The sequence below is a fragment of the Hyaena hyaena genome, unplaced genomic scaffold (assembly GCF_003009895.1).
Source record: "Hyaena hyaena isolate Hyena2069 unplaced genomic scaffold, ASM300989v1 scaffold_186, whole genome shotgun sequence".
NCBI lineage: Eukaryota > Metazoa > Chordata > Mammalia > Carnivora > Hyaenidae > Hyaena > Hyaena hyaena.
Genome location: NW_024080818.1, coordinates 684,324 through 696,405, shown reverse-complemented (window position 1 = coordinate 696,405; position 12,082 = coordinate 684,324). Strand labels below are relative to the sequence as shown.

The following is a 12,082-nucleotide window of genomic DNA, read 5'->3' as shown; positions in this document are numbered from 1 at the left end:
GTGTGCCTGGGATGGGTGGACCATGAGGGGTGGTGAACCACATGGGCACCATATCTTGGGAAGGATCCATAGACAAAAGATGAGCTCCCAGGAGTAAGGATGGAGATGTTGGTAGATAGGTTGATGCTGAAGAGCCTTTTGGACTCACACACACATCTCAAGTTAACATACCAAGTGTTGCCTGTTATGGGCTGAGTTGTATTCTCTCCAAATTCACATGGGGAAGCACTGACTCCCAGTAGCTCAGAATGTGACTGTGTTTGGAGACAGGGCCTTTACAGAGGTGATTAAACTAAAATGAGGCCATTAGGGTGGTGCCTGATCCAATCTGACTGGTGTCCTTACAAAAAGAAGACACTGGACACACAAAGAGATATACATGTTTATCTTGATGACACCCTGTTGTTGAGCTTCCAGCTTCCAGAACTGTGAGACACGAGATTAGCATTGTCAAAGCCATTCACTCTGTGCTATTCTGTTGTGCCAGCCCCAGCAGGCCAGTACGGCAGACAGTTTAATAACTTACCTCCCCTTTCTTTTTCTTAAATTTTTATTCATTTATTTTGAGAGAGAGTGAGTTGGGGAGGGGCAGAGAGAAGGAGAGAGAGAGAAACCCAAGCATGCTCTGCACTGTCAGTGCAGAGCCCAATGAGGGGCTTGAACTCACTAACTGTGAGGTCATGACCTGAGCAGAAACCAAGAGTCTGATGTTTCACTGAGCCACCCAGGCACTCCTCCCCTTTCTTTAAAAAAAATTTTTTTTAAATGTTTTATTCATTTCTAGGAGAGAGAGAGAGAGAGAGACAGTGTGATCAGGAGAGGGTCAGAGAGAGAGGGAGACACAGACTCTGAAACAGGCTCCAGGCTCTGAACCGGCAGTCAGCACAGAGCCTGACGCGGGGCTTGAACTCACGAACCGTGAGATCATGACCTAAGCGAAAGTCGGACGCTTAACCGACTAAGCCACCCAAGTGCCCCTTCCCCTTTCTTTTTAAATGGAGCTGTCTGTAGGCAGTTGGACACAGGGGTCTTCAGAGAGGACCTAAAGTTAAGGGTTTGAAGTCCACAGCACACCGACATAATTGAAGCTATGGGGTCACCGCATAACTTGAGGATTGGGGTCACCCAGTGTGTGGCTGGAGAAGAAGGGAATTAGGCCTATACGCCTAGAAAGGCTATCATTTCATCCCCAGGGAGGTAGAAGAATCCTGATCCCTCGATCCCTCATGCCACAGGAGCCCAGGGAAGGGAGTGATACTTGTGTCTGAGGCTTAGAGCCTGTGAGCTCGGAGAGCAGGGAAGTGATTAGAAGGAAGCCAGGCTACAGGGCTTGAGAAGTTGGAGGTGATGGGACAGACATGGCTTACAAGAGGCATGGCTAGGTGGGAAGACATAGTAAGAACAGAACATGTAGAGAGGAAGAATCTTTTTTGTTTCTAAAATTTTTAATGTTTATTTTTAAGAGAGAGATGGGGGGGGGGAGGGAGAGGGAAAGGCAGAGAGAGAGGGAGACACAGAATCTGAAGCAGGCTCCAGACTCCAAGCTGTCAGCACAGAGTCTCATGCGGGGCTTGAACTCATGAACTGTGAGATCATGACTTGAGCCTATGTTGAATACGTAACTGACTGAGCAATCCAGGTGCCCTGAGGAAGAATCTTTTTTTGTTTTTTTTTTTTGTTTTTTTTTTAACATATGAAACACTTGAGCAAACCTAAAAGCTGATTAGGAAGGAAACAGGTTCACTGTTTACATGAGAAGAGATAATCACTAGATAGAGCCCAGTCTCCAAGGTTGAGGGCTCTATCACCCTGGTCAAAAGAGGGGGTCTCATCCAGAAGGAGGAAAGGTGAGGACCAGGTACAGATGCAGGAGGCTAAGAGAGCAGCCTTTTGGATGCTTCCTTTCTCCAAGAGCAAGAAGAGGTTATCAGCACACAGTGGATGCCATTGTGGGGTCGGGTGGGGACACCCTATCCCAGATTTGAGGAGCATGGGGACAGTCTCCCTGAGTGATGCAAATCGTGGAGGGAATGCAGACCCCACTACGAGGCAGACCATCCCAGGTATTTTATAAACACCATTGAAATTCTGGTGGATAAAATTATACTTGTTTTACAGATGGAAATTAGGGACCTAGAGGTCACAATTCTGCCCAAAGCTACACGATCTGTAAGCGCCCCAGGCAGAATGTAAATCCAGAATCCTTATGGCCTTGGCCCTATGCCCTCAGTATCAAATTCGTGGATGCCTTGGTAGATGAATAATTTGTCTACCCTTAAAACCTACACGCCTTTGAAATTTACTCCAAGTTTATTTGGAGGAAGGGTTGAGTTCTGTGTACAAGAATTGCAGGGAAGAACCTTGTGGTACCCAACCTGCATTGTCCTCTCAGTACAATGAAAGGCCTTGGGTTAAAGGTACCACTGTTCTTGAGGATGCAGTTCACAGGTCACCTCTGGAATTTGAGGCCTGCCTGGCGGGGGCTGAGGGGCTGCAGGTTGATTTTGGGGGTGGGAGGAAGTGGGGGGCCTCTACACCCTCCCCACCTAGGAGCTTATCAAATTGCAGTTGCTTCTATATTTATAAATGGTTTTCGTTTGAAAGGTGGTCCCCAAATCCATTTGTGTACAAGTCCAACAAGACCTTCACGAGACAAGCCACCACCACACCAGAGGGGTGATTGTCCCTGACATGTAGCTTTGCTTTTATCTATCTTGGTAAGATTTAGAGGTGAGTAGCATTTGTATTTCTTTCATCCCTGTACAGTGACCCTGGGAGGAACTCCCCAAGGAGGAACTCTGGAACATTCTTTTTTCTACCTGGTTGCATTTCCAATGACATTTTAGTGCCTTTGTGATATTTAGCAGTACGGATGTGTCCTGGACCAGTTGTCCGGATAAACTGCCTCTCAGGCCAGCTCTGGTTATACCGTGCCTCAGTTTCTCATCGAGTGTCCAATGATAGACGTCACTTGTTTTACGTGTATAGGTGATTCATTGCTGAAGTCACGTAAGTCACATTGGTCTCATGCTGTGAGAAGCTACCACAGTCGCCTTAACCGTGTTTCTATGAATTACTCATGATTTGTCAAGCCACAGACATTTAACTTTGGAAATGTTGAGGTGCTACCTTGAGTGTGTCTGAGAGTTTTCTTTTCTCACCATGGATATTTCCACTGAAGTAACATCCTTACTGCCCTTTCCTGTGTTTTAGGTCAGTTATGGGAAATTGTAAGTGTTCTAGGCTTAAAAGAAATGAGGCAACAAATAACTGAAAACCTCAGAAAGGGAAATCTACAGTGGTTTATTCATGCATTCTTGGTGCCTTATAGGAATCTGTATTGTGGCAGGGGCTGGAATATCATAGGGTGACTGACCCTCTTGTTTTGCTGTGACAGAGTTTCCAGGGATCCCAGACTTTCAGGACTGAAACTGGGAAAGTCCCGGAAAATCCAAGATGAGATGCTCATCTTACCTTTTAAAAAATTTTTAATGTTTATTTATTTATTTTGAGAGAGAGAGAGAGAGGGAGAGCTCGAGCAGAGGAGGGGCAGAGAGGGAGGGAGGGAGAGACACAATCCCAAGCAGGCTCAAGTGTAGAACTTGACATGGGCGGGGCTAAATCCCAGGAACCTCGAGATCAAGACCTGAGTTGACATCAAGAGCCAGATGCTTAACCGACTGAGCCACCCAGGGGCCCTGCTTTTTTTTTTTCTCGAAATAAACTGTTTCTAGACTGCTCTTGGATTTAAAGAAAAATTGCAAAGATAGAACAGAGTTCCCATATACCCCAAACCCAGTTTCCCCTGCTATACATATATTAGTATGGAACACTTATCACAATTAATGGACAAATATTAATACAGGATTTTTAACTAAAGTCCATTTCTTATTTAGATCTTCTTAGTTTTTATCTAATGTCCTTTTTCTGCTCCAGCATCCTACCAGGATACCACGTGACAATTAGCTGTCATGCCTCCTTGGGCTCCTTTTGGCTATGACAGTCTCTCAAAACATTCCTTGTTCTGATGACTTTGACACATTTGAGGAGTACTGGTCAGGCCTTCTGTAGAACATCCCTCAGTTGGGATTTATCTGATGTTTTTCTCGTGATTAGCCTGGGCTAATGGTTTGGGGGAGCAAGACCACAGAGGTAGAGTGCCATTCGCATCATATCTTATAAAGGACTCGTACTATCAACGCTAACGCTAGCCTGAATCACCTGCTTTAGGTGATGTCTGTCGGGTTTCTCCACTGTAAAGTCACACGTCCTTTCTTCTTGCTTCCATGCCATGCTCTTGGGAAGGAATTCACCGTGGGGAGCTCGCCCTTAAGGAGTAGGTGTTTACCTAAGCTCACTTAGCAAGTGTTTACCTAAGCTGTTTGGAATCCTTTGTCTTGAGAGGCTTGTATATTCTCCCCAATTTATTTATGCCATCATTCGTTTATATCAGTGTAGAGTCATGACTATTTATTTTATGCTTGGGATTATAGTCCAATACTACCTTATCTTGGGTTGCAATTCCGCAATGGCAGGTGATGTCATGCATCTTTTCAGATACTTATTTGCCATCTGTATATTTCCCTTGGTCAGGTGTCTGTTCAAATCTTTCCTCCTTTTGAGAGCAACCTGGGACTTGAGGCCAGGGTGTGTGTGTGTGTGTGTGTGTGTGTGTGTGTGTGTGTGTGTGTGTGTGTGTGTGTGTAAAACCTGCCAATCCTAGATTTCTTCAGCTGTAGCCTCTGAGACTCTTCTTCCAGAGGTGCAACCCACCCAATCCTGCATCAGATCTGACCAGAGCAGGGTGGGGTTGGAAGGTAAACTCTGGAATAGACCTAGGTGTGGCTCAGTCAAAACCATGTGCCTCAGTTGTCAACTTATTTACATCTCCTGCTGAATACTTCATGAACTAGACTAGAATCTAAAATATTTCCGGTCCCATAAACACCCATTGTCTTTCCCCACCATTTAGAACTAATTTAGGCAACATCAGCCACAAGGCACATAAGCTTTACAGGACTGTAAAAATATTCTGGTTTCAAAGTGTTCTTATTTTACAGAGAGCCTGAAACAACGTGGGTTTGGATGGATGTGTGGACATGCAAACAATTCCTTATCCTGAATGCAATTCTTTATTCCTTTTTTAAAAAGACAGACCTTAAGGGTTTGGAACCTGAGTTTACGGTCAGGGGAGAAAATCGATTCAGGAGAAATGGCATGTAGCACGGTCACACACAAAAGATTGCTTGTGTTCTTTGATGTGTAGGCCTCTCTGATAATTTCTCTGAGGTTTACTAGATTTAGAGACCCTCTGAAAGTTGAAGACCCGTTGCTTTGATAACTTACAAATGTCAACGTTTCAAAGGAAACGCCGCTTAACAGTCAGCAAATTAGAATTTTGACAAGCCATCAAATAAAGGAAGCTCGTCTGGTGTGGCTGAAGGCCGTGTGACCACTAGGGGTCAGGTGATGTCCTGATAAAGGAGGCACCATCAGGGGAGAAAGAAGCAGGAGAGACGCCTTTGGCCAGCTTGCATTTTCAGAGAGGGGTACACCATTCCTGGATGCAACTGAAATGTAGGCATTCCAAGCCTCAGCAGTAAGACCTTGTGTTGCTTTGTTTTTCTGTCTTGAAAGCCAATTCTCTGAAGAGAATTTTACCTACAGTTCTCTTCTCTGTAGATTTTCAAACTTCATTATATTTCTCCCTTACTAGCCATATCTGGTCATTCTTAATGGACTTAGGGTGTGGCAAATCTCAAGGTTCTATTTCCCACAGCATTTTTATTAAGGTGCGTTCTGGATAAAATGAAAGAAAGGGTCAAAGAAGGGAGGGCTGGGTGGCGGGGGCAGGGAAGAGGGGTAGGATTACACTGATCCCTGCAGCCTCAGTGAGCCTGAGGAATGAGTGGGTGGGTGGTGAGGGTGATGCTTTCCTCCTCCCCAGATCAAAGAGCTCTAGGCACCTTTTGAGCCCCAAGGGCCAATCCACTTCTCTTCCTACTTGGGGACAATCAAGGTTTCCGTCCTGGGATGTTGCCTCTCCAGATTCTCATGCCTAGACACGTGTTGCTACTCAGTGTCTCTTTTCTAGTGAGCCCCGATCAGCCCCAGAATGGTTCTCAGTCTCGTGCTGCAGGCAGTCACTGTAAACTTTGCCTCTGTTCCAGGTTTGGCAATGCCAACAAGTTTATGTTGAACTTGACATTCATCTCTCCTGGCTGTGTGGTGGTGGTGGTCATCACTTACAATTTTGATGGCTCTGGAAGTTTGAGAGTTTCCCTTCAAGTTGTTATTGCCCAATGGCCAAACCACGGATCGGTTTCAGGCACAGATTGTATTTTGGCTCAGATGATGTTCCAGGTCATTTGGCTAGACACTTCAACCAACATCTCCATTTTTATCGAGAGCATATTGTTTGTCCAGAGTAGATGTCAGACATACTAACTAAAGTTTACTGACGAGATGAATCACCTTACCAGCCCTCAGAAATGCGAATGAAACATGAGATATCCATTTTTTCCTCATTAGGTGGTAAAAATTAAAAAAGTTGAGAACATACAGTGCTGGTAGGGAGGGGGAAAACAGGCCCCTCATACATTCTAGCTAAGAATGTAAATTATTACTATCTTTGGGAAGATACTATAGCAATCTATTAAAATAGAAAATACATATTTTTGCCTCAAATCTCATGTTAGGGAATATATTCTTCAGGGATAAAAGTGGAAGAACATGTAAATAAGCCACTAAGGATGCTTATTGTAGACTTTTTAGTGGCAAAACAAAATCTAATTGAGATACTACTGAAATAGGGTATATTTTGGCAGAAGTATAATTTGGTATATTCTTGATTTCAATTTAGGTGAGTGTAAGTGAATGAATGAATTAGTTCTATATGAATTGTTCTAGAGGCCATCGATGTAAAATTAATGAAAAAAGGAAGCTAGGGTCTTGAATGTAATATGATGCAGTTTTTGTGAGAATAAAAATATTCCTACTCTATATGTAGGAATAAATGCATACTGCAGGATAAAAGCTATAGGAGGGTGCCCACTAAGTTTTTGAGCTTTAAGATGTGGGCTAGGAGGAGGGGTGTGTATGTGTGTGCACGTGCATGGGAGTATTGTAATTTTTCTCTTTAATGAATTTAAAAAATAAGACTTATTTAGAGATGCCTGGGTGGCTCAGCCATTTAAGTGTCCAACTCTTGATTTCAGCTCAGGTGCTGATCTCACGGTCCTGAGATGGAGCTCCATGGCAGGCTCCGAGCTGGAGTGGAGTGGAGACTCTGAATGGAGTCTGCCTAAGACTCTCTCTCTCTCCCTCTACCCCTCTCCCACTCTCTTTCTCTCTCTCTCTCTCTCTCTCTCAAAAAAAAGATTTCTATAAATGCTTTTAGAATAAAAGTATTCAATAAGAAAACATGGTTCCTACAAGGTTAAGGCCATTGACCAAAGACTTAACAACTGGTTAATGACCAAGCAGAGGCTAGAGTGCAGGTCGGCTGAGTCTAGATCCCTAATGTTTAATCCCCTGCACAGGTTGCTGTTAAAAATATATACTGGCAAAACTCATTACTGCTTCTATTTGATGTTTTTGCCCCTCCCCCTCTTCTCTATTGAGTAGCCAAGCTAAGAGAATGAGTGTTTTTCATTGTAGCCAGGTCCTCTGATGTTCATTTCTAGGCAGGCACTTTCCTTTTGACTGGGTAAGTTAATTTCCATGACTAGGTTAGCTATTGAATGGCATTCCCCAGAGTTACAAGGATTGAGGAGGTGTCTGAAGAGTTATATATTTCCTCGTTGTCCAGTCAAGATGTTCTCCTTGATCTGACAGTTTTTTTGAAGCCAGCATTTTATTTCATTTCCAGCTTGACATAAAAGAGATTGTGTCCTTGGGGTTATAAGAAATATCATCTCACCTGTGACCTCCCTTTCATACTGCAAGCTCTCCAAAGGCTTCATGGAACCTATACAGTTTAATTTGGGTTTTGCTCAGGCTTCTTTTGTTTAAAGTTAACCTGTGGTCCCCTTTGAAACGGTTCATCATTTAATGCAGGAAGAGATTGTCACCTATCAAATGGAAAACATTGCTCTATCTACTTAATTTTTTTTTTTCTTTTTATTCCTGGGAAATACTTTTTTTTCCCCTGGCCTTCTTGAGCTCTATCAGCAGTTTAGAAATACACAGTCACAAAATGTGAATCTGAGAAATTTTGAGGCATTATGATGGACAGAATATTGTTATAGCTAATGCCTGGAACTTTTGGTCTCAAGGTCCTGAGTTCAAACCCCACATTGGGCATGGAGCGTACTCAAAAAAAATTATTTTGAGCTGAAAGCAATTGAGAAAAAGAAGATACAAGAGAAGCTGTCTACCCTTGGCCTATTTGCCTAGAAACAGGACATAAATTTGTAAAGGTGTCCCTTCTCCTGTCTCTACCAGGAAGGAGAAAAGTTAATCACCAGAGACAACTCTAGATCCTTAACATCCCAGAGACCAAAAGGAACCTACATAACAAACCTTACTAACTAGTCCTTTCTGCCATTAGTTCCCCTGCACCCTTACCTTCCCACGTGTGCCACTTAGAGACGCAAAGCTTTTTCTTGTTACCTCTTTAAAAATGTATTTTTCTTGGGACACCTGGGTGGCTCAGTCGGTTAAGCCTCTGACTCTTGGTTTCGGCTCAGGTTATGATCTCCCAGTTTATGAGTTCCAGCCCCCCCCACTGGGTTCTGTGCTGACAGTATAGAGCCCTCTTGGGATGTTCTGTCTCCCTCTCTGTCTCTCCCCCTTTCTCTCTCTCTCTCAAAGTAAATAAATATTAAAAAATGTATTTTTCTTTGTTTTTGTAAGATGCTATATAAGCTCAAGTTCTAACCACTGTTTAGAGTTACTCACTGAGTACTCCTGTGTGTATACGCAACGCATGTTCACAAACTCTTTATTTTTCTCTTGTTAATCTGTCTTTTCTCAGATTCATTTGTAGGATCTAGCCAGAGAACCTAGGAAGATGGAGGAAAATGTTACATTTTTCCTCCCCTACACTTTTCTTATTTTATATGATCTTTTAGCTCACGTTGACACTTTTCTTAGCTTATATTTATTTTATCTCATTTTTCTCTCATTGCTTTTACTTTTGTTTTTCCCACTTTTTTTTAACTTTTCTTTTTACTGTTTATTCATTTTTGTTTCATTTACATCCCTCATCACACCTACTCCAGTGGGGTTACCAAGACTACCCCCACTCGCCAGTGCCCTGGTTTGGAGGGTTGTGTATTGGGTTCTAGGTGGCCTACTGCAGTGTCTCCTTGGCAGGACAAAGCCAGGTGTGGCCCTCTGGTGTCCACACCACCGCCCCCCCCCACCACCACCACAAGCCCAGGTCCTGCTCTGCTGTCTCTAGGGTCCTTAGAGTAGGGCATGCGGACACAGGGCCTGGAAGCCCCAGCCACTCATAGCAGCCAAGGGTACATGACATACTTGGCCAAAGACTTCCAGAATTCCCTTCCCAGACAGACCTACGGAATGATCACTTCCAAGAGGGAGACCCTCTCCTGGTCAGTCCCACTGTGCCAAAGGCTGGCTACATGCTCCTCTCCGTCTACACCTCATATAACCCTCATGACAAGTGTCATTTTATAGACAAAGAACCCGAAAACCAAAGCGGTTAGTGTCATGCTCGGCATTCCGACCTAGAAGCCCAAAGGTAGCTCTGCCTGCCACGTGCACATAAAACTGCCTCCACAGCAGCTGTAAAGCATGTTCGGCTACAGACCATTCTTAGTGCTCACTGTTCTGAGCGCTGAGTATAGAAATAGCCACTTCCTCTTTGCCTCAGTGTCACAGGCGCAGGAGAGCAGCTGCGTCCGAGGTGCCTGCCGGTCCGGCATCTGCAGGGCGGCCGTTCCTGCCCACCCAGCCCCCAGTGTTTATTCATTTATGAGGGTCAGAGAGAGACAGAGCATGGACAGGGGAGGGGCAGAGAGAGGGGGAGACCCAGAATTTGAAGTGGACTCTAGGCTCTGAGTTGTCAGCACAGAGCTCGACATGGGGCTTGAACCCACAAACTGTGAGATTGTGACCTGAGCCAAAGTCTGATGCTTAACTGACTAAGCCATCCTGGTGCCCCAGTTTCCCCCTCTGTTTTAGTACAAGTTTTTCTTTTTATGATTTTCTGGATAACTATTTTTATACGATTTTTCACCATCCTTTAAATTTATTTACTTCTTTTTTAAATTTTTTATTGTCAAGTTTGAGCTCTCTTGGCTTACTCAGTGGCACGCAGGGAGGGGCAGCCCTCAGGCATCTCGACCCTGAACAATGCTCGAATTCCTCCTGACAGTGTTAACATTTTCTCCATCAACCTCACTTAGACTTTGATCTGAGAATCCAGAAAACATGAATTCCTCCCCAGCCGCAGTAGTGAAGGTTGATATAAATGCATGTCAGATCCTGGAATGGAGTTTCTTTCTCGGATCACGCGTCCCTTGGTCCCTTTATGTGGAATTCACTTAAGTATTTAGAAGAAGGTTTCAGTCACAGGTGGGAACTCAGGTGGCAAGTAAGCACACAAAAGAACGAAGTGGGGGCTGCGGAACTAGCCAGCTCAGGACAGCCAGAGAAGAGCTGGTAACTTGGCCCAGGGCACATTGCAGCAATACCGGACATCAGCCTGGTGGCCCTGTGGCCAGCTCCAGGCCCCACGGGACAGTGTACCTGGGGCTGCTGGCCATCTTCTGCTCAGATACGGGGCGGCCCAGTGCCCGGGCCAGGTTAGCTTGTGGTAAAGGAGCCAGCAGAGGGTGAGACATTCACCTCCTCCCGCTCAGAGAGGAGCACCATTCCTGGAGGTGCTTCTGCTCTGCCCTTTCCTGCCTTGCCCTGGGCAGTGGCTACCAGATACGCGACAGAAGGGGAGGTGCCTGCTTGCCAGTCAGACTTTGTAAATAGCAGGAATGCCCGTCTGTGAGAGGCTGCTTTCTTAACTAAAAGTAGGGAGAAGCATTCTTCCCGGGGAACGTGCTGCTTTTGTTGAAAACGCTTTGAAAGGATTTTTCTGTTCTCCATGATCTTGACTGACATTAATAGGCACCCTCCAACTTGGTCTGTCAACAACGGCTCCGTTCTTGTTTGCCATCGAGAACAGACAGTTTTGCTAGAAGAAGGAATGTTGGCCAAAAGACTAGCTTATTATTCAGCTTTTTTATGCCAAATATTTAAAAAACGTGACGCGATCGAAATTAAATGTAAAACCTTACGGTGTCTCTTGGTGTCCATATTTGCCTGCCTATGGATGGCTAATTCTCAGGCGCTCTGTGTGTGTCCCCACTAATGGTGAACCTTGGTGGGACTTTCTTTGTCTTTGGCTTTAAGAAATTTGAAACATACTGTAAATACCTTGGGCCATGGTGAACTAAACAGAAAGGAACTTGGGAAGCACCACAGGGTTGCTGGCTGCTGGCCACCCCAATCCATTTCTCTCTCAGGGATTCACTTGGGCCTGATTCAAAGCCAGTCGGCTTCCATTCCTTCTGTTGTCACTGCTGTTGGCTTTATAAAACTAGATAGATGTGCCTGATGCAGTGGCTCTTGGTCATTTAGGGAGTAATGCGCTTTTTGAGGGTTTGATGAAAACTAGCCTTTCCCCAGTGAAGCTCACGAAAATGTATGACCATTCCAAATGCTGCCTATGATTTCGGCCTTTTCCCTGACCCTTGAAGCACAGCCTGTGACCTCAGGGTAAAAATCATTAATAAAGGTTGAGGCCATGCATAATGTTAATTTTCTTGGGTATTCTATTAGTCAGGGCTAACCAGAGAGACAGAAGAGGAAAGATCTATTTTAAGACATTTACTACACGGAATTGGCTCATATAATAGTCAGGGCTAGCAAGGCAATTGCTGTAGACTGAATGCTCATCTCCCTTAAGATTCATACGTTGAAACCCTGAAGGTGGTGGTGTTTGGAGGCGGGGCCTTTGGGAGGCGATTAGGTCATGACAGTGATGCCCTTGTGAATGGGAGCAGGGCATCCAGAGAGCGCCCTTGTTTCTCTGCTGTGTGGGGACACAGCAAGAAAT

At 44.7% G+C, this 12,082-nt stretch overlaps 1 non-coding gene across 1 annotated transcript; it reads right to left on the bottom strand.

Moving 5' to 3' along the window:
• Positions 1-9,760: 9,760 nt before the first annotated feature.
• Positions 9,761-9,894, bottom strand: LOC120237652. Its single transcript, XR_005530006.1, has one exon. It is a non-coding gene; the product is annotated as a small nucleolar RNA SNORA43 (small nucleolar RNA).
• Between the last annotated feature and the right edge of the window lie 2,188 nt (positions 9,895-12,082).